Consider the following 23,547-nt stretch of genomic DNA (forward strand, 5'->3'; position numbering starts at 1 on the left):
TTCTACTGAGGCATTTTGAGCCCTGTAGGCAGAGGAGAATTTTCCATTTATCGGTCAGCAGAAAGGGAAGGGCTTTCCATCAGGTGGTTTTGAAATTCTTGGTCAAAGGTTAACTCGGCTTTTAGCTACAAAGTACAGAAAATCTTGGAGGCTGAAAGAATACAGGGGTAAGGGCTGCCCTGAAAGCGAAACTTCGGAGGGATGTTACCAAGCTGAAAGCTGTGGATGAAGGCAGGTAAAGCTGCCTCTTATACTACACCTTTCCTCGCAAAGCCACCTTGGCTTCACGGACAGATCCTGAGAAGCAGAAAGGCAAAGTCCGTTTCGGGAAGTTTAAAATATAATCAGATTTTCTGGCTGGCAGCCCCGCAGAAGGAAAGGCAGTTTCACTAATTAAGATCTGAACTGCTGCTTCAACTTCAGTTTTTCATGATGTTACTAGATATTTAAAAAATATGGGACTCGTTCATTGCAGGGTGCAGCACCCGCAGGGCAGTGAGTAATGGCTTTACTCTTGCTTCAGTACTGGCAGCGGCATGTTGGACTGGCAAATGAACCTCTATTTCCTATCTATTTTTATAATCAGTTTATCTATCATCTGCTTAATTCTTACCCCCATAGACACGACAGAAACATAACATTTAAGTCTCAGTACTACGCTGAAATACGTTCACGCCGCTGCCATTGACTCAGGCAGCTAACCCGTGACACCGACTCGTCACCGAGGACAGCACTGGGCCCCAAACAGTACGCCTGCAGTCTGTATGAAAAATCCATGAGCTAAATCTTTTCACTTCTTTTATAAATAGGAGACAAAACGAGAGAGTCAACACTTAGTCAGCCAGGGAATGATTCAAAATCTAAACCTACACTATCGTTTTAAGGGAAGGTAACTGGTAATAGAGACAGAGCGTATCTCCTTCTCATAACAGAAAAAGGACAGGATTAAGTTATTCTATTTTACGCCATTTTTTTGCTTTCATTAATTGAAAAAGCATAAAATCCCAACCAAACATAGCAGCAAGATATCAGATACAAAATAGAAATCTGTAGTACTACATGCCTGAGTGTATTTTGCTGCAGCCCTGAAGTCATGCATGTTCCTGAGTGCTGGTTTATTTGCAAGCTTTCCTGTTTCTCTGAACACAAACATTACTTTTGGTATTTTGTAACTAGCTCTATATTATGAGGTGATATTAGCTGGGGGGGTGACAGCTGGCAGGAGCTTTTGAATCGAAGGGTCTCTCTCTCCAACTGATACACACGAGGCTCTGTATTAGCTCTCACAAGATGCACTGTTTACTGAAGATGATTACCCATGAGTAAATAATGAGTCATGATAACCTTAAAAAAGCAAACACACAGAGTTAAAGAATAATTTCTAACATGGGTAAACAGACCGCGCTGAAAATTGAATCACTTACGTGCATTTTTTTCCTAATAAAGTGTTAAAAATTAGAAAAGCTATAGAAAATAGCCATGATTAGATAAAAATGTGTTAGAAGATCTCAGAAAGGCTATGTCTTTTCTTACGTCTTTAAAGCACCATTTAAAGACATACAAATGGGTAAACACAATCTTAAATATATGCAGGAACAAATGGAAGAGGGATTTTTATTTGGATGACACAACACAAACACGCCGTGGCAATTTTGTCATTCTTGACGGGTTACTGTACGACACTCCCAAACAATGCGGCCCATTGAAACGCTCCGTACTGGCAATCGGGCAGGAAAGGAGCACTGTAAATCTAACACTGGAATTATAACAGGCAGGTAAACTGCTCCTATTTTTCCTACACATTTTCAGACGACTTCCCAACACACTGAGAATTTACTGTGCAGGAATTCATCTCCAGACAATCACTGACTGTGGTAAAATACTCTCCCCTTCATTATTGCTACTTCCGTGAGTATCTTATCTCTAATGCTACGCTTCCAAGTTCACCGTTAGGCTCCCGAAGTTCCTCCGGGGAGTAGGAAGGGAGAATGAAGGTTATGAAAAACACGCTTATACCACGTCCATTCAAAGCGCCATTTGTCTGTAAGGACTTTGCCTATAACAGTTTGCTGCCAGCCACTCTGCGCAGACACCTGCGAAGCTCACGAGTGGTTTTAAAAGAAAAATTAAATGGAAGCTAGTGATCCTTGTGGCATCTCAGCAGCTGTGAGTGGTGGCTCCAGAGTGACAGTAAGAGTCCAAGAGCATAAACATGCTGTACTGTAACCGCACCTTCTCACATAACCTTCTGAAATGTTTACTTGTAAGGACTAAAGCAGAACAGCCTAGACCCTAAAAATTAAATAAAATATTTAAGGACAATAAAGAATGATGCGAAGATAGGAAAACCCATGCACCTAATCTGCCTTCTTTGTGAACACCTCTCCATTAGAAAAAGATCGAGATTGAAAGTTGAAATGGATGCCGTCCAAATGTTAGGATGAACGCTCTTTACTTGGCATGCTACATTCTGAAATTAAGGAAGCCAGGATATATTTGAAAATTTCATGAGGATGAAATAGTCACGTTAGATTTCTCTGGGCAGCTGGGAAGAGCACTGCAGTTTTACCACGACACCTCCGTTCAAGGCTGGGTACGGCCACCACATTTTGGGGAGTGCTGCCCAGCTGGGCTACCAAGCAACTAGGGGAACACAGACCACACCTGGTAGTTCTGACATGAGGACAGGGGTGCTTTCCCTCCTTTCTTCCCTGTGTACTTCTCCTAGCATATTGGTCTTGAAATGTAACCTCTCGTGCTTTGACCAATCTACAACCTCCATATAGTTATTCACAGTTCAGGGTTTTTTTTGATATTGTGTGATTTTAAAACACAAGGTTCTAAAACATTGTCGTAACATTTTAAATAGCATTTTTTTAGAGAAGAACCAGACAGCTAGTGAAATGGCCAACCACAGAATGGATCACACAACCCGTCCTACAAGTTTCTTAAATTACAGACACTTACGCTTCTGAATCAGGGTCACATGTGCACATAACCTGCAATTCTACGAGGTACTCCTCATTTTTTGGCTGACTGATGATTCTTAAGATCACTGAAAAGGCACCGAGTAGCTTCAGCTGCCAATGACTGTAATAGAAAAGATGGCACTTCTTCCCCAACAATCCTCAAAACTTACAACGCTACCATAAAGAAAAGGAAAGGGAAGAAAAGACGAGTGCAATCAGAGCACTTCAACTAGAATAAAGACCCCTTTAGGGCACTTTATCTGCCCGTCTGAAGCTTAAAGGGAAAATGAAATAAAATCTAAAATGTCACATGCCCTTACAAGTTTATATACGCCTATATTAGGCAAATGCAACAGAATCCTGGTTTTGCTGTATTTTGCTTTATATAGAATAGAACTAGAATATAGACTAGAATTTATATATAATAGAATTTATACAGAATAGAATATAATATTATATTATTGTGAGTGTTTAATTAAGAAAAAATACTACACTAAAAATAGGAAATACTTCAATGTGAGTATTTTCCTTTTTTCTTTTCATCATGTAAACTGCCCACATTCTCAATGTTGTTATGCTATAGTTAAATTAGGTCAAAGGCATCATTTAGTGTTCAAAACCAGAACACGTCACAACTACCAAAAATAATCATACAAGAGGGGACTTCAGTAGCTACCTACCCCTCACCCCACCAAAGTTGTTCACTCCACATTATACAGCTGCTGGTGCTTTACACAGCTTAGATTCCTACCCATCACTTTCAAGGGGATAACACCATCATACACAGACAGAAGTCTTAGGTCCATCCCTTCCAATCAGAGAGCCTTTTGTTAAAATTAAAAGCCACTTTCACTCTTTACGGTCACTCTTTACAAACACTTTCAGACAATTCAGACACGCGTCACCAATATACGTACGCAGACACCCTGCAGTCTTTGCTAATGCACTTTGCCTTTCGCTCCCTCTATTATTTTTCCAACACCTCCCTGAACTCTCTTCTGTTTAATCTCTTCTGGTGTAGAAAAAATAACAAATAAAGAGGGGCACACAAAAGTGACCACAGTGTCCCAGGACTGGCCATAGGAAACTGGTACAAAGCTGGGAAGAGCTGGGATGGCCAGAGAGTGACGCCACGACCTCTGCTTACAGCCATAAATTGTACCAGCAAAGCGACAGTGTTCTGCATGACCCTGTATTGCTTATTTTTTTCCTCTCTTCTTTTTTTATTATTACTGTGCCTGTCTTTGCTTTACCGATTCTAGTTACTTCCTCCAATTCGATAACGGTCTAACCAAACACGTATTTCTCCTACACGTCCAAGCAGAAGACCCAATTTTACTGTCAACACAGCCAGATCAAAGCAGCTAACCTGTCATGGAAACATCAAGGCCAACACCCTAATAATGTCCCAATTTCTTATATTAACCAAAGTGGTAAAATTATTCTTCACTAACAATGAGTAATTCAGCAGAAACATAACTTGAATGTTAGTGTTGACAGAAAATGAAAAGTATTGACTCAAAAATATAATGTGTTTACTAGCAGAAATTCAGCTACGAATCTACAAAATGTTCAAAAGATACAAAAATATGTGCTACGCTGCACATCCAGAGATAACAGAAGAGTACAGTATCTTAATTTGTTAGGTTTTGTTATATTAGAAAACATTAGCTTGGATTAAAAAGGGAACAGCATTAATTGCTTTAAATATTAATATCACTGGGTAACTGACATATAAAGGCATAAGGACTCTTATACTGAGGTTTCACAAACTTTCACCAAGTTTTTCATGAAGATAACAGTAGACAACATATACAACAAAATTCATCAATGAGACTCCGCCTTACATCAGAAGAAAACCAAGCGGTACAGCAAAAGTCTGAAGAAAACCAAACAAGAACACGGTACAAATTTAATCCCTAAATCAAGACATTAGGCTTGACATATACAGATGCAGATGGATGGGTATACTGATTCCAAATTTAGTACTGGAGATAAAATTATTTCTATCTGAAGAATACACTGTAAGCACATCATTTTGCTCACAAAACTGCTGACCTTTGGAAAATATTAAGCTTGTATCACCTACCTTTATTCCTGCCTTTCTCATTTCTCAGGCAGTAATAACCACGGAAGTCAATCTCAGCTGTACTTAATACTAAGTTTCATTTCGGAGTCCCGACTCCTGATTTCAAATATTGCAGGAAGATGTATATTTATTAAAAATATATAATGTTCACTGAATTTCAAAAGTCATTGTTAGGATCATAACTTTTCTTTTCTGACATACCACTTCTGGGCACTACTTAAGGTCATAATCTGCCTTTGATACTCACCAAGACTTTTTCACACAGAAATGACACGGTAATTCCAGCCCTTTGATATTATTAAAAAGGTAGCTCGTTCACTACTAGATACATTATTGAAAAAACCATATCCTAAGTAAATTAACAGTAAAGTATCACAAAGACTGCTGGCATCTGCTGGCTATATCCTAGTAGCTCAGACTTGCTGTTCTGATACGGTATATTAAAGACATTATTTCTTCTGACTCAATTAAAAAACATCCATCCAAAAATACAAAAAGCACACAACAAACACGAATCCACGAAGATCACCCTTAATAAAGATAAGCTCAGCAAAAGTAAGCGTTTAAACTCTAACTTCTGATCTTCCCATCTGCTTTCCCCACTTAGCCCTGCTCTCCAGATGGGAAAACGGGTGAGGCCTTGAATTACTCATATGTCACTCTGTAGTTTTGCCCACACCCTTCTTCCTCTTACACCATCACCTGAGCGTTGTGAAATCTGGATCTCCTAACAGAGATTGCAGCTCTTAACCTTCACACAGCGATAGGTAAAGCTTAGTCCTATTCTGTCCCATGCCTTGCAACATCTGCCAAGGTGAATCTCTCAAATTCTTCCTGAGTACTGCTCCTTCTGGGTTTAAATACTTGTTCTCTTACAGAAGAAAAAATGATATTGAGGTTTTCACAATCCTAATTTGCAAGTTGTTTTGAGCTCTTTTAGATTAGATTACTTTCCAAAGCAAACACAGTAATACTATACTACTACTCTCCTTTCCCAAACACAGACTGGCTTGCAACTGTGCAGGGCAGGCAAATGCATTTGCTTCTTTCAGCTGCCCATGTCCACAAATGGCTTTCACTGACTTCAGGAGGTCTTTGCAAAAGTACGGGATGTTCCACTCCTCCAAAGCTATTTAAAGGAGCAAGACCTAAATAAATATTGCCAAGATTAGGCATGATCTGTGAGAAAACCCTTAGTAACAGAACATTAAAAAAAAAACTCAGACTGTAGATTTGATCTTGTAGATTTGGACTTATGAGTGGTAAAGCTCTGCCTTTAAACATCTTTCTTGCACCATCAATTAATTAATTCAGCTGCAGACTCATGAACATCAAAATGGACTACGGCTGTATCTACACAGACATGTTTTGAAGGGACTGAGCTCAAGTTGTAACTTGGCTCGGAGTTGAACATCACAAAGGGAAGTCCAAGCTTTTTGTCTTATTGCACGTTATGCTTGCCCAGACAGCGAGCAATATCCTGTCAGCGATCCACTTCCCCTTTGCCTTCCATCTCCAAGGTAAATTGCTGACGAGCCTTCCTGCTAGTCCTCCTAAGTTGAGGAGGAAATAAAATATGTAAAAAATAGTGAGAAACAGAAAGCTTTTGGGAAAAAAGGCAGCCTGCAGTGGTGTTGCAAAACACGGGTTAAACTGATGTGAACTTATGTTAGGGGCATGAATTTTCAGCTGCCATTTGTGGATGAGCCCGAGCTACGAGCAAAGGTGAGGGGATGTCTGGCACATGCCCTGGCTGCCAGCCACCGTCCACACCGGTCCCCACAGGGCTGCCTCATTGAGTAGGCGTAGTAGTAATGGGAGAGGGAAGATTGTCTGCTTGAGTTCAGGTTTTGTGGCTGCAGTTCCAGCACTTTTTTGCTTTCAGAACCTGGGTTTCTTACTGGAGAGACATATAACCCAAGCAAGACATGTCTGGAAAAGCTCTGGGAGCCAAACTGGGCAGCAAAGGTCAAGGCGAGCGGGGAGGGCAAGGGTTCATGAAGTACTTTGCTTATGTAGAGTTGGCTTTTTACACTTCCATTGCTATGAGCAAAGTATGATCAGAAAATGACTTCTTAACAGCAGCCAAGTCCTGGCTTTTTATGCGCATATGACTCTTTCTATGGGATCAAAGGCAATGATCCTGAGCGTTGGCCCCTTACGTTCAAAGGCGAGAGCACGAATTCTGGTTCTAAGTTTTAAGCAAGCTCACAACTTCGATGTGTGCATGGAAAATGCATTTAGGGCACTTTTTAAAGTTACAGAGCGGCTTAAGTTTTTTGTGTAGACAGAACCAGTAAGATTTCCTCTCTGTTACTTTGGTATGAATTCATAATAATTTTATCGACTTGCCTGAACCGCTAGGCAAGCCTAGCAGACCAGCTTATTTTTAAAGTACACTCTATACTTCCAATTAAATAAATCAACCTTAGATTATTTTTTACTGCACTCATCTCTAACCAAGTGAACTGCTGTTCCCCATATCAGACTGCCCATCTCGAGATAAATTTTTTCATAAAGTTTCAGTCACAGAATGGCTGAGGCTGGAAGACACCTCTAGAGAATGTCTGGTCCGCCCCCCTGCTCAGGCGGGGTCACCTGGAGCAGGTTGCCCAGGACCATGACCACCTGGGTTTTTAATATCTGCAAGGATGGAGACACCACAACCTCTCTGGGCAACCTGTGCTGATGTTCAACCAGTCGAAATGGTCTTGCTACCTCTGCAGAAGTAGCCAAAGAAAATGTTGGGGGTTTTTCCCTTTATGCAAGATTTTAGACTCCTTTTCTTTCAACTACTTGAGTTCTCCTATTCCTTGGAACAGAACCTGTAATTCGGCAAGCAAGGCCCTTATAATGAGAATTAACCCAGCCGTCCCTGTGGAAATCTAGTCAGAAAGGGAAAATGGGGGAGAGGGGCTTGCCAGAGTTTATTTGTGCTCCACAAAAATTTTTATAGCATTTGGAAAAAAAACTTGTTACATTCAGATTCTTGAATCTACCTGCTATCAGGTATTTCAGAAGATCTGAAGACACCTGAAAACAGAAGGAAGTACACTATATATACACGTTTCTCCATATACATAGCTCCAAGCCAGGTAACAGGCACTGTAAAGAAGCCAGTGCAGAGCCCAAAGGCCAGAGGTATGGTCCTGGCTGTGGAAACAAGTGTGGCCAAGTCTGCCCTCTCCCCCAGGAGAGCCCAGTGAGCCTACAGAAGTTCACCCCCTTGCCAGCTAGCTGGCCATGGTGTCTGCCCCATGCCCCTTGGTCTGCAGTTCGGCAAACTGGGATGGACTGGGGCAATGGAGAGGCCAAGGGAGAGCAGCTGCCTGGCACACCAACCCCTGGTCTGGGGCAGTTTGAGGAAAGCCTGCTTGTCCCTCTTCCTCCAGTAATCAGACCAGAACCGTGACCTGGACGGGCTGGCAAGGCTCTGTCCACTCCATGTCCTCTGGTTTGGAGCCATGAAAGCTCCTCACCAACAGATGCCAAGAAAAGCACTCTCAAAGCCTGGCTGCTAGGCACTAACCCCTTCTGTCTCTCATGAAGAAGGCAAAGTAAGGGCTTGATAACGAAGGATTTACTATTAGACAGGTGGGGGGAAACGCTGAAACACTCCACAACCACAGCTGGCAGGTTCAATCATAACTAACCTTGACCGTAAATGGTGAACACCGACAGCACTCAGGGCTGTGCTGCAAAAGGAAGGCTGAAGGCAAACAGCTGTAGGTCCACGGAAGAAATGGGCAATCTGCCCTAAAGAGAAAGTAAGGCAGAGAAGGAGATAGAAGCAGCAGAGGAAAGGAAGCACCTTAGCCTGGCACTCTCCCTTCCAAGCATCCTACACCAAAGCAAGCCATCTTAATCCACATCACTGGAGGTAGGATGGGGAGACCAGAAGGGCTAGCTCAGGAAACAGCTCTACAGAGAGAATTAGGGAATCCAGCACTTCCCTGCCCCAGGCCACACCAGTCCCGCCCACACCTAACCTCCTAGCAGAGAAAGCACTTCTACATTCACAAAACTGAAGAGTGTTTTGATACGAGGCCTCTTGAAGAGATCACAGTAGAAGATCTTTCTGCCTCACAAAACACACTCCCACCACCCACCGACTGGACAAGCATGGCCAGAATGGCTCCACACACATTCCCTGCATCCTACCAGGAGAGTGACAGCAGGTGGGATTCATCTTCCCTGGGCAAAGGATGAAAGCAAAAGGGCTTCCCAGGAAGCCTGACTATCGGAGCAGTCTCTGGGTTCTCCCACAGTTCAACGGAAATGAAGACAGCTGTCATCAAGACAGTATCTTGTGCAGCAACCTACTGGGCAACAAAGAAGGCTTCGTACATTTTGGAGGTTATCACCACTTCTGCCAAAGTCTCACAGCACGTGCCAGTGGTCACATACGTGGGCAACGCAACTGCCAAGTGGGGGGGCAAGGGAGGGAGATGCCAAAAGGCAGTGGGATGGGGGACAAAAAAACACCAACACAACAACAAAGAACCCAACACTCGGTAATGCAGAAAGATGAGAGACAAAAACACAGGGTCCAGTCAACACCACAGCAAGCAGGGACTCTTGTTGTTGACTTATCCCTTTTGGTGACAAGAAGACCCTGTCAGAGGGAACCAAGGACAGTCCAACCCACTCTGCCAACAGCAGGAGCATGGCGGCTGCCTTCAACATCTGCCAGATGCAGCAACCAGGGCAAGTGACACGACATACTATGGGGAAATGAGGCTGAGGATGGCATCTCCATGCACAGGACTCTTCAAGGAAAAAAGATGTCTTTAGCATCCCCGTCTTATTTCCGCCAAAGGAGAAAAGTGTAAAGTATTGGAGGAAGGGGACTTTGGGGCGGGGTAAATAAATAAATAAATAAAGAGCGAGCTCAACCGTTTACAACAGTTGAATGCTAAATCAGATTATCAGGGTAGACACCTTCACGGTGCAGAGCTAAGTGATTTTCAACTCAAAATTCACAATAACCAGTGACAAATTACTAATACATGTGTACAATTTACAGGGAAGGATCACATGTTCCCCATATTCTACGTAACCAACCGCACTCCCTGTGATCTGATGTTCAGAAGTTTCATGGTTTCAGATGAAGAGGAACTGTAGTTTTCAAACTATTACTACATAATGCAAAGAACCTCAAGTGAAGCAGTACCATCCCTGGACTCTAAACCTTAGTTTATTTGCATATACTCAAAGTTACATGAATTAAGGCTGCATAATCAACCTTAATTCCGGTATTTCTTTTCCTTAGTGCTTGACATTATAACTTTAATAATCATCAACTTATGCAGTTAAACAGTTGATCCAAGTTCTCTGGCTCAACTAAGCTGTTTTATTCTGGTCACGCAGAGCACTTCAATAAACCAAATCACTTCAGTAAGTCCCATCAGTGAAATGGGCACAACATACACTACATGCAGTTCAGTGCTGCATAGAAAGTACTCTGTGTTCCAGATATAATTTTCTCTATATTTGTAGAAATAAAATTCTACTTTAATGATTAATGGAACTAATTATTTTGCTTTAAAAATGAAATTTGTCATAAACATTTTATAGGCTAATACTCTTCTAGCGCATATGTGCATGGGCATGTATATTCTGGATTTAAACGGATACAACTCTGTACGGATTCTTTCCCTGTTTATCTAACTGGATAATGTGTTTCACCTTATCTTTTTTAGAGGAATAAATGCAATATGGAAAGAAGACACCTAAGTTAAAAAAAGGCGGCTCCAGGTAAACCCTTCCATTTCCTAAAGCCATTAATAAAGTTATTCTAAGACTTGTACAGAAATGCTACAGCTCATGCTTACACTTTGAAGCACCTTGCACGCAAACATACCACATTTTTTTAAAAAGTTGTTTGAAATATTAAAAAAAAAAAGGAGCCAGGGATAAGTTAATGAGCCATGGAAATAAAATTATTTTAATGTAAAGCTAGAAGACATGGTACGAAGCGACATGAAGGCAATCCTACCTGTCCAAAGTTGCAAGGAGGTAGACAAATGGACCAGGAATGATAAGACTGTGCTAAAGGCCAGAGGAAAAAACAATGCTAAAGAAAAAATATCTTCAATTTATTAGTGCTAATTCATTCTGTAGGTAGGGAACCAAGAAGGAGTAGCAGCAGCACTCCATACCTGCTGAGGTACAGCTTGGCTGGAGCACGTGGCAAGTCGCTGGCACAGCGGAGTCGAGGGAAGTACCACAAAGTCATGGGTGGGAGGTGCGGAGTTAACAGCATACTAAGGGAGGCCAAAGTACAAGACCAAGGCAGTGGAAGAAAGACGTGAAGGTCTGCAAACTCATGATGCGTGAGAAAGGAAAAGGCCCAGAGTTCAAGAACATTGCAGAGATGTAGATAATGAGAGCAAACATGACACATGGCTCAAGGAAGCCAACTTGCAAAGGTGATGAAAGCAGCTGTTCTTACCCACTTAAGTGTATTTTTCTTGTGAATATTTTTTAAATGGTTCATCCACATGCGTGTCACTACGATATCAGTTACTGAGCAATTGTCCAATGATCCAACCACTTACGTAGTTGAAAAGTACTTCTGATCTTCTTCAAAGAGCTTCTCTATTTTCCTACACGGCAGCTGTTCCAAAGCACATCCTACAGCCAAGCAACGTTGCTGCTGTACCTGTGGCTTACAGTCCATTCCCACCAACTCAAACAAAGTAATCCAGAACACATTCAAACATCAGTCTTAAATAGGCAAAAATATTTAGCAGGTGAGCAGAATTAACAAACTTCTATCCAAGACAGAAAAGAACGCATTGCATATGCATACATACAACTGATTTCATTCTACATGTACCAACTTCACTCCTTCCTCGTCCAGCAATGAGAAGACTTACATTTTTGACTTTAAAATCACTTGAAGAGACATTGATTATCTTGCCCTGTTTTCTACCTTCCTATTAAGCAGGTGGACAGTCAGCCCTTTTATTTCTTCCAATGGAAAACAGAACCCTAATTTATTGGGTTAGGGTCACCAGAGGACACAGAACAGTTTTGTAATCTAGAATGATCACATTGCCTTCATGAGTATAATCTAATTATAACATAAGAGTATTTACCATTTTAGCTCATCAGGAAAAATTATTACAATTCTGTACATTTAAAACACTTAAGGATATACAGTGATTTATTTTCTAAACAGCAGTTTATTCCTTTATTCTTTGACTAATTTACTGGTTCAAGTTTCACAGGATATTCAATTCCTAGTAAGCTACAATAGGTCAGAGGAAAATGAAAATTTTTATGACCAAAATAATTCAGAATTGAACACACAACTTAATTTTCTTATTTTAAAAAGCCATTTTATTTGCTTACAGTTTCATCCTGTCTAGTTGCAGGCTGTTACATGGACTTTGGCAGTGTGACCATAAACTGAAAAGGTTACAAAGAGAACCCACGTTTTTCAACTGCTCTTTTTACTTTCAGCGTCCCCCGACCACAACCATGTTTAAAGCAAAGTAATGGTGGTGAGTAATGGTAACGATCTCATTCACGTGTTGTGAATTAAATGAGAGAAACAACTTCTGCAAGATTCAGTTACTTTATTCAAAATGCCCTCTTGGACCACATACAACCAATGAAATGACAGAGAATTGAAGAAATACAATTCTTTAATCTTTACACAGAAATTAAGTTTATTTATAGTCTGCTCTTGATTTTCATAACAAAGGTTCTTGTAATACACGCGTTACTTGTTTAGTCATCCCTGTAAAATATGTAAAATCCTAGCTCATCCCTGAGAAGACGAGAGTTTTTCTCTGTCGCACAACAAGAAGTTCAAGAACTGTCAGAAGCAGTACTGGCACACTACTGGCCACAACAATTATTCTACTAATTTCTTTGATGGGACAAATTAACCCAAGCAGACCCCTGCACTAACACACCTATAGTGCATTTGCCAGTATAGACCTCCTCAACCACTCAGAAGCCTGACGTCAGTTAAGCAGATACAAGAAGGAGAATCCCTTCATGACTTAGCAGAATTCCGCTCTACTAAACCTGAGGAGATACTGAACGGCATGTGTTTGTTTATTTGTTTGTTTGTTTATTTGAACAGGGCCGTGCAGGAGAGACTCCAGGACTGTATATGTAACCACTTCCAACGTTTCGAAAGGAGGGAAAAAAGACAAACTGTGGAAATACGAAAATCTTTCCTGATCAAGACCCTGTCTGACAGAAAATTCATAAATTTAGATCCTGGTGATACCCTCTAGAAACCAACAGATGGATGAGTTGCCTCGATCCAGGTGGGCAGGTGGACAGTGCCCCAGTGGTATCTCCTCCCTTCCTCCAGATGCCAGATTCTCACGTGCTTTGGAAATCCAGCATGCAAAAGGACAAGAGAGAAGAAACACGCAGCTCTGCATCCTGCAGTACGGCTCTGCCTTCTGCCATGACAGCCATCTCCCATTAAAGAGCAAATTAGTTTGGCGGGAAGAATTTGCACTTCCCAAGTCCTAGAAGGAAATCCAAGACACGAAGGCTCCCAGAAATTGTGTCACCTTCCTTCTCATGCCTTCCCTCATCACAGGCTATTTACCTGAGCTTCTTTCATATGCATGCCTCTTTTGCCTTCTTCAACTTTTAGTAATAAGCAAACCCCAAATCAGTAAACCAGAATACGATGGAGGAGAGATAACGAGCTCTAGAATTTCCTTTTCCAAGGAGCCAAAATTCCTGGTCTCACCCTTCCGGTAGCAAATGAGATTCTTGCTGGAGGATGTCCTGCCTCAAATCAGGTGCCTTTTTTGAGGTTTCGTCTCTTGATTCCCATCCAAATAGAATCAAATTTCAAGACAGGCTACACTACACAATAAACTCTGACAAACTTTCATGATTTGAGTTTAGTAATCCTTCTCCTCCCTACTTTTCTTTTGGCTGGGTTTTTACATATAGCCAAGAGGAAAAATCCTGCTCATCATCAACAACAGGGAAGCCAGGAGAGGATATATGCCTACCACAGGTATGTGTTTTCTATGAGCTTCTCTATGGAATACCAGTATCTGTTATCACTAACAACTTTCTCCCCTTCACCTTTGAAAAAAAAAAGAAAAAAAAAGCAGTAAACAACCATATACTTATCCTGGTTTGAGATAAAACATAACCAATTTTCTGATTTGTAATTTTACTTTTTAGCTGGGCCTCTTCTAACTGACTAAAGTCTGAAATTAACCGCATATTGGTCAGAAACTGTTCACTCTCAGAGTGAAAAGACCTGGTTATACCAAGGAATGGTACGCACAGAAGCTCTTGCTGATGCTTTTTGCTGTAACAACCAAGGTCAGCTAACTTCGCTGTTTGCCCCGTTAGAGGGTCGGAAGCGGAGAAGCGTAGAGGGGTCCCACCCGCAGGGAGGAGCGGACGGGACAGGTGACCCAAAACTGACCAACAGGGTATTCCATCCCAATGCATCACGCTCAGTATAAAAGCTGAGGGATCAAAGGGGCAAGGGGGCTCTGGCTCGTTTTTTCTTCAATGGCCGATGTCTGAGGAGGACCCTGTCTGTTCGTCTGCCTTTGATCCCGATCTGAGCACTCCTGACTCTAGTTCTGGAATTCAGCTCCTGTCCGTCGCTGACTCCAGTCTGGGACTTTCCCTGTGTCTGCTGGTGACGCGATCGTCATCCTGGGAGCTGGGTACGGTTTTGTATATATTGTATACTTTTTTTCTTTAATTTTTATTATTCTATTATTATTTACTATGTTCTTATTTATTATTATTTTCATTAAAGTAGTTTAGTTCTTTTTCTAAACTCATAAATCTCCTTATCTCTTCCTCTCCTCTCTGAGGAGAGGCGGGGGGAAGGGCCATCTGTCGTTCTGATTGGCCAATCCGGCCAAAACCACGACACTACTGAACAAGGGAATTACAATACGCACATCAGAGAAAGCATGTTTTACAACTTCAGATGTCCCACTACCCTAAATGCATTGAAAAATACCTGAAGAAACCTGTCTGCAGGGTAAGCAGCCCTCAGCGATAGCAGGTCCACTTTTTCCAAACCCACACCCCCCCCCAATTTGGGAGGGGAATTAGGAAAAAGCATACAAGTTGTCCTCTCATAACAGGAGATGATTAGATATTAAAATTAATGCTGTAGCATATAAAAGAGTGAACAAAAGCACCACCGCCACTTTCTACTCAGCAAACGAAGGTTCCCACACAGGAGAAGGAGACAGCACAATAAATTTGACTTTACATAATGACTTGGATATGCAAAGAATTTCAAAAGCACTGAACAATCTGGAGTAGCCATGATGTGCTCAACACTAGCTCATGCAAGACCGGATCCAAAACCACTAAAAATCAATGGGATATTTTCCATCGACTCCAACAGACTTTGGTTTGAGCCCTTTCAGCTCCGAACATCAGAGTCTGCACAGTTAAAAGCCCTTGCAAACCACAGCTAAATCCTCCCTCTTCCAACACAGAGCCATAAGACATTTAAACTTCCTCGGGACCATCCGGCAGCAGTGCCGTCAGTTTCACAACTGGTACGTCAGGACTGGATTATTCCATCATTAGCAAGTAACAATGGAGCACACCAGCTCATCCAAAGGTCACCAATTCAAATAAACTGAAGGAAGGCTGAGACTAATTTAAGGGTCCCGGGACTAATATGAAGGATGATTTTGAGCCAGTTAGTAGAAACGAGAAAAAAAAATAAAAATCTCTTGTGAGGAAGCATGTAGGCATATCCAGTTTCACAAAACTTTTGTTGTTGTGCCTTAGACAGCTGTTCTATGAGAAAATGAAGGGCTATACCTTCCACTGACTTAGTCCAGCTTCTTCACTTAAAAAAAAGGCTATACATTTAAACTTATATTATTTCAAGTCCAAAGTAAGGGAGAGAACTCAAGCCTCCCACTGTAAGGCAATACTGCTAACTAATGCAACTGCACTGATTACGATTAAAGTCTCCTGAAAATTACCTTCTTACTACAGAAATTTCTTATAAAGAGCAAACCCTTTGCTCTGGCTTTTTTTTTTTCCCCTCAGATGTTTATTCAGAAGTTGGAGCTGGGAAAACAAGAACCAGAAAATCTAGTAAATTGTCTCAACACCCAAGTAGTACTGAACTGCAAAAGGAAAACAAATCGTTTTATAAAAAGATATACACAGTCTATCAATTATGCAAACATATATTTACGACAGACTAAGTTTTGTAAATAAAAGCTAAATATATTGCTATAACTAGCAGATGGCTCGGTCTGAATTTTGCGTTAAGTTAAAATAATAAAAGTGTATACTGTAGGGGGGAAAAAAAAAAAAAAAAAAGTCGTCTCTCATTCGCCCTCCTGAGTCAGAGCTGGCATTTATTACAGCTTTTTCAGCCTGTGTTTCTGCTTCCACCGCCTGGATCGCAGGAGTGCAAACAAGGTTTCTGGGGACCACGGACCGATGGGGCTCCTGCCGCTCACCGGAACAGGTGCCACCGTCCCCGCCGGCAAACGGCTCCGTAAGGATGACAATTCTCCCTTTTCCCTTTTTACTCCTACGGCTGCCTGATCGACCCACCCACGGCAGCTCCCAAGCCTTCCCCTGCTATATTTAGTTAACAATTAACACGTTTGGCTTTTTAACTTGACGGATTGCTGCTGCTGTTGTTGTTGTTGCTTGCTGCTGTTCCCTTCGGATAAAGTCAAATAAAACTTCAATGGATAAACTCTTTTTTAACGGGGAAAACACCACCTAGGCTGCAAAACGTCAATAAATAAGGAAACGCCGGCAGACACGCACGCCCCCGGCTCCCCCCCACCTCCGCCTCCACCGGGGATGAACACCGCCGGGTTCCGCCGCTCCGCTCCCTGCCCTCCCCGACGGGCCGGGCCAGGACGGGCCGGGCGACCGCTCGCCCCCCGGGTGCCGCGGCCGGGCCGGCGCCCCGACGGCTCCCTGGCCCCGGCAGCGTTTGCTCGCCGCTGCCGCCGTTCTCGGCTAAATATAGCGAGCGGCGGCGGGAGGAACGGGACCGGGGAACGGCCACCACGGGGGGCAGCGCGGCGTGCCCCGGTGCCGGGGGAGGTGGTGGTGGGGGGTGTCAACCTGCGGCGCCGGCACCCCCTTGTCCGCCCCACCCGCCTGCGGACGGGGCGCGCTGTGCCGTCCCCCCCCCCCCCCGCCACACGCACCTCGGCACCCCGAGTGACTTACCGGCTGAGCGGAGCGGCCCTCCTTGCCCCGCTCCCCTCGCCCGCCCGCCCTCCGCTGCCTCTCGCCGCGTCCCTCCCGCCAGCCGCCGTCTGGCTGCGGACGTGACCTGGATTCCCCCCGCCCGCGCCGCCGCCTCCCGCGGGGCCGCGCACTCGCCGCGCCGCGCTGCGCCTCCCGCCGCTCCCCGCCCGCCGCCGCCGCCGCTCACCTCCGGCCGCCCGGCCTCGCCTCCCCGCCGCCCCGAGCGACGCCCGGCGCAGCGCGGCGCAGCCTTACGCAACGCGCCCCGCGGCCGCGGAGCCGGGTGGCCGGGAGGCGGGAGCGGGGCGGAGGGAAACCGCGGCGGAGCCGCAGCCGAAAACCGCCCCCGGTGGCCACTTGTAGCGCCGCTGGGGCTGCAAGCCGCAGGCGAGCGGGATCCCCCCCCTACACACACACATACACGGCTGCATCGCGGCGGGCCACAGGGAGCCGCCGAGGAATCCCTTCTCCTCCAGGGATGCGGTGGGATGCGGTGGGATGCAGTGGGACCCGCGGTGCCTAACATGCGGCCGTGGATCGCCCGAAGGGCGATCCACGGCCGCATGTTAAGCGCCGCGGGCAGATGCTTGGCCAAAGGAGGACCATCATCCTTCCGACACCCATTCCGCCAGGAAAACGAAGGCTGGCTACAAAACTGGGGGGGAAAATTTGAGGGTGGGAAACGGGATCGCGGCGCCCTCAGCCCAAGCGGCGCTGCTGGCTGAGAGCAAAGGCGGGTAGTTTCGGGGAGGCCGTGCGGTTCCCTGGCCTTCAGTCGTGAGGGATGTGCTGGGAGAAGGATGTGCTGGGAAAAGGATGGCAGCGCATCCCTACCACCCATCTCTAATTCATGAGACAGGGAAAGCCAGGAAGGAGAAGCACCCAGAGCCTCGTTAACGGCTATCAGCTTGAGCGAGTAAGATGGCGTCTTGAAGTAACAGGCGTGAAAGCAATAGCTACTTGAAAGAATTAAGATCGGTTTGTTTTTCCTGAAGGAATTACAGGAATATTAAACCCTTCTTGCAGTTATAAATCATTTAATGCAAATCATTTAATCCAAACAGAATTTTTACAGGCTCATGAGGCTCACTCATTTTGCCAAGAGTGAGTCATGTACAAATAAAATGAAACCAACAAAGAAAAGAGCTCTCATACCATGTGTATGTGGGTGATCCTTTGAAAAACTTGTAATTATTTTTTTTAACTCTACCACAGCCGGGAAGACAGGTTTGTGAAGCAAGGGCGAACCTCGATAACTGAGCTGTAGCCCATCGACGTGTAGTTTTTCCTTCACCCAGAAGGAACACAACAGGTCCCTTGTCAGGCCGAGAACAGCAATGGTGTGACTAATGTATCGGCAGCCCCTCAAAGCCCGTGGTTTCAAACCAAGTCGTGTACTGATACACTGGGGAAGCAAAAGACTTTAAAAAAAAATGAAAATAATGTTAAGTGATTAATACTTAGTAGAAGAATGCAGTAGGCAGTTAATCCCGCACTTATGGGTTAGTTAAGGACATGAATTAAACTTCATTCTTCACTCCCCATGTCATAACTATGTGCTGCTAAACACAGAGCACAGCGTGCGCCAGTGGGGTGGTGATGCACTGCTCTGAAATGACTGAAATGCGGGGACACAAAGTCATGTGACGGTGAGAACGGGAGCCTTAAAATGTGTCATCATCCTCCTTGTATGAAACCGATCCCTCGCGCCATTCACTGATGGCAACGGCAAATATTTGCAGCCACTAGAGAGGTATGGCTTTGCAGCATGTCCTGATGCCGTCTCCCCGCAACAGACAAAGCATCATTCAGAGGAGATATGTCAGAGCATCCCAAAGTGCTCCTCTAGCCACCTGCTTTGCATTTTAACATGAGGACAGACACTTCCAGGTCCTCACACGTACACACCGTCCCTTCCACCTGCTTGGCCAGAAGATGGAACTGGGGATGTTTAGCCTGGAGAAAAGGAGGCTGAGGGGAGACCTTATTGCTCTCTACGACTACCTGAAAGGAGGCTGTAGAGAGGTGGGGGTCGGTCTCTTCTCCCAAGTAACAAGCAATAGGACATGAGGGAATGGCCTCAAGTTACGCCAGGGGAGGTTTAGACTGGATATTAGGAAAAATTTCTTCACAGAAAGGGTTATCAAACATTGGAACAGGCTGCCCAGGGAAGTGGTAGAATTGCCATCCCTGGAGGCATTTAAGATGGGTAGATGTGGTGCTGAGGGACGTGGTTTAGTGGTGGTTTTGGCAGTGTGAGGTTCATGGTTGGACTCGATGATCTTAAAGGTCCCTTCCAACCTAGATGATTCTATGATTCTATTACGGACTGTGAGTTCCCCGTGCGCAGAAGGACAGAAGCAGGGATGGAATGGGAGGGAGCTCAACAGCACGTCAGTAACAAGTAAAGGACTTGGACCTAGGGCAACACTGCTGCCCAGGTCCAGGGTGTGGTGTGGACACCAGTGGAGCGGAGGGCCCCAGATTCAGGCAATCCAGGAGCCAAAGCCCTCTGTGACTTTTTCACTATCAACGGCCCCTGCCAGTGCCTGAAATGCCAGTCAGAAAGGCAGGTCCTCTTGTTTCCTTCAGGAATTTGAGGGAATCTCTGCTTGCCTTGTTGCTACCAGGGATGTGCTATGCCTACCGTGCATTCACATAAACGCTTTTCCTAGGCAGAGACCATGAGACAGGGGTTCAGTCTAACTGCAGGGCGTGTAGAAGCGCCTGTGAAACCCTGCAGTACCTGCACTGCCCAACCTGGAGCGGGAATTTAAGAGGGAAGAAGGGAGGGAGGAGTGAAGGGAGGAAGGACATAGCTTCTACAGCCAGGAAAGTAACGACAGCATTTTCCTCCTCCCTGAGAACAGAAGTTCAGGTCGTCTACAGGCATAAGCTCCCACTGCATCAGTTACACACAGGCCCTGACTTTGTTCACAAATGTAGGAGTCAGAAACATCCTTTAATTAAAAAGCAACCTAACACTGCCCTCATCCAGTGACTGAGCGCTGGAGCAAGAGTGCATAGGATGTAATCCAGCTCTGAGATGAGCTGGAAGAGAATCTCTCCACCTTTCAGGGCATACGGCTCTTGTCTATGAAACTGTATTTTTTCTTTTGCATTTTAACACATACAGACATAACTTGGTACCTCGTTGGATTTCAGTGTTTTTATCCCTTATTGCTCTCAATTTACTCCTCAGTATTTTTTGTCCGGCTTTCATACTTCTGGTATGGGGAGGTAGGGGAGAACTTTAGTTCCGCTGGGCTTTCTAATTGTAACGGACATCTTGCATTCTGCCATCAACTGGCAGATTTCCTTTGTTACTGCTTCTTTTGATTTGTTTGTCCCTATGGATCTTTGATTTTAGAATGGTTGCTTGGCAAATCAGTTGAGATACAAATGACTTTGCGTTTTTCTCAGAAGTATTACACACCTTATCTGTTCTTTTTTGAGGAGGGGTGTTACTAATTTGTTTATACACAAGCAGGCAGACAGCACAGGCAGACAGCTAAGGAAGCAGCGGAGTCACTTGACCACCTAGCACACCTGATCTAGTGGACAGAGGAGTTCCTAATCACTTTCCAAAGGAAGGTCTTATGAAACATGCAGGTTTTCTTATTATTTGTAATTTCTCAGGCCTTTTATTTCCCCAGTCCTGTGAAATAGCATGTGCAAGGGAAATAGCAGCGCATGGGAAAAGGGCAACTGAAGACAAAAACAGTTATGGTAAAGCAGCACAAAGTGTCAATAGTTTAAGATCACTCTGGAGTCTTCTGATTAAATGAGAACCTCACCTTTTGGCACACAAGGAGAATCCAAACCATTTTGTTTTAAAAACCTTCCAAGGAATGTGGAAATCGGGAAGCAGACATGTCCCTTTTCATTTTTTAGACTACCAGTAGTGAGCCAGCACAGCAGGAAAGCATCCTGTGTGGGTCCCTCTTTAAACCATGGGTAACCAGTGCTTATACACACAACAAAACTACCAAGCAGTAGGTAAATACAATGCCTTTAGATTAATTTCCATTTGTTATTAATGATAGCTGAGGCCAATCATCTCTAAATGCCATGAAAGACTTCAAGACATTTTGCTGTTAACTGAAGGTATTTGGCCAATATCCTCTAGTCTTTGTCTGGGGCAAACATCCATTTCCTGTGAAAAATTGATACTAAACCACTAATACGATATACTGTTCAACTTTAGTTCTCTTCCTCTTCGATTTCCATTTTACCATACAGTGTAATGTATGTTTGTTTCAAGATTTCTGGGGAACATAAAAATAACCTAACATAATAATACTTAGTTTTTGCACAGAGATCCAATTTCATCCTGCCATCAGAATTCAAGGGGAACCACAGCGGATGTGTGAGAACAGAGAGAAATGAATGAAAATCGAGACAACCAGGGAAGAAAAATAAATAACAAGAAGGAAAGCAAAAGAGAGAGAAACAAACCTAGAGGCACAACCTAACCTCCAATGCACAGTTCATATCCATTTTTTGATCTTCCATGCAAAAACACAGCAGGGAATTTTTTTCAAGTTATGCGGGGATGCACGTGGCATAGGACATTAGTAATCAGTCCACAAAACCAAACGAACAAGGGCAAAAAAATCTGAACTGAAAGAAAAACAGCAAGATTAGGTTATCACCAAAAATTATTGTTAAGATCTGTGTTTCTAAATTGCAACAAGAAAGTATTGGAGAAAACAGTCTTAGCCCTCCTACACTGAAGCAGGCTTCTAGACCAAGTAGGAATTCGTGCATATTCTCCTTCTTATTGCAAAAGCCGTTTTACTAAAAAAGGCTATTTGGACTGTCATCAAAGGATGATGTGGAGGTTCGAGAAAGTTCAAAACGAATCAGGCAATTTATAGTCGATAAGTCTTATCGATGGCTAGTAAACATGATGATGCAATCCAGTGAAATCTCTGGCTCAGGAAATTCCCATAACCTCCGACTGACAGAAGTTAGAAAATCCTACACTTGTCCTGTTTCTTCCAGCCTTTCTGCAAGCATCCTCCACCCGTCACAGTCAGTCAAAGACAACCAGGCTAGATGGGCTACTGGAGTAAATAAAACCAGTAGTTCAGACTCTTCTTATGCTCTGAAGAGAAGATCGAGGCCATTCTTGCCATATTATGCTGTCACCCATGATGCAAAGTTTTTATGGTCCAAATCATGGCTCCAAATCTCATAAAAATTAGAGCGGGCCTCGTTTGAATTCCACAAAAATACACAGCAGAAGAAACTCCACAGTAATAAATTAATATTAATGGCAGAACTAGATGGCAAATTACAGGCTTCATTAGCTCACAGCTGTAGTTTTTCCTTCCTACTAAATGGGATGGGCAAAGGGCGAAATGGGCACACCAGTAAGGACAGCCCAGTAAGGCACACCAGTAAGGCAAGAATAAATAGCATTTAACTGACCTGCAGAAAAGTCTCTAGTTTGAGAGGGTGGGACAGCACCAAAGGCTTTGCACACAGTTCCCTTTCGGTGGTGGATAAGGTCTCTTTCAAGAAGAATCAAAGCAAGAGTGAATGCAGCTCTGACAGGAGGTAGAGTGGGAAGATGGCTAGAAGTCCTATTGAAACCAGATCCCTTGTCCCAAACCGCTGCGGTTTCAGTTAAAAGATTAGGGCTTGGAAAGGCTCCTGCAGTTGGAATAATTATAACTGGGTTACTCTGAGGGAAAGCTAAAACCCACTGGGGAGAGGCTTGATTTTGGAGGCCTGACAGAAGCAAGAGCATTGCAAGTTCTCTCATTCCTAATCTAAGACCATATGGAGCTCAACTACCAGGTGGGTGGGTGCATTAATTGAGGGAACGTGCAGCTCATCGTTTTCTAAATCAACTTGTTCTTCATAAGTGAGCATTACTATGGAAAAGATAGCAAGAAACATAAAGATACCGGGAAACAACCTCCACCTCTAAGTAAAAATAACAAAAACAATTACCTGGGATTCCACCTTTCTACTAAGCTCGGAACAGAATGTAGAAGCCTGGTATCTCTCCTCTGGAGAAGATGAGGACATCTACTCATTTCGGTAAGTGAAAACATGTAAAAGAATGCACTATCATCTTTCCATTCACTCTCCATCTCTTACTTTAGCAGTATTTTGCTAAGCTTTATTTTAGCAGGCCTAAAACATGGAGTGAATGACATCACTTTACCATCTTCATGCTGAATCCAGTCATAGTTGGATTTCTGGAGTAATTCAGAGACACGCACAGGGATTTCATTGAAGTATTTTGGTTCTGAA

The 23,547-nt window shown here is 43.8% G+C and overlaps 1 protein-coding gene across 6 annotated transcripts in view; it reads right to left on the minus strand.

Moving 5' to 3' along the window:
• The window catches only part of THRB (thyroid hormone receptor beta), a 177,513-nt gene that overhangs the window by 146,896 nt on the left and 7,070 nt on the right, over positions 1-23,547 (minus strand). The window contains exon 1 of one of the 6 annotated variants that reach the window (XM_074575031.1): positions 17,465-17,571. The exons of 3 other annotated variants lie outside the window; for them this stretch is intronic. The gene's annotated coding sequence lies outside the window, so the exon portion shown is untranslated. Of the gene's footprint in view, positions 1-17,256; positions 17,298-17,464; positions 17,572-23,547 lie in introns of those variants that run through there. 2 more of the 6 variants (XM_074575037.1, XM_074575032.1) reach the window with 2 other exon arrangements.

Source organism: Larus michahellis, chromosome 2, assembly GCF_964199755.1.
Source record: "Larus michahellis chromosome 2, bLarMic1.1, whole genome shotgun sequence".
Taxonomy (NCBI): Eukaryota; Metazoa; Chordata; class Aves; order Charadriiformes; family Laridae; genus Larus; species Larus michahellis.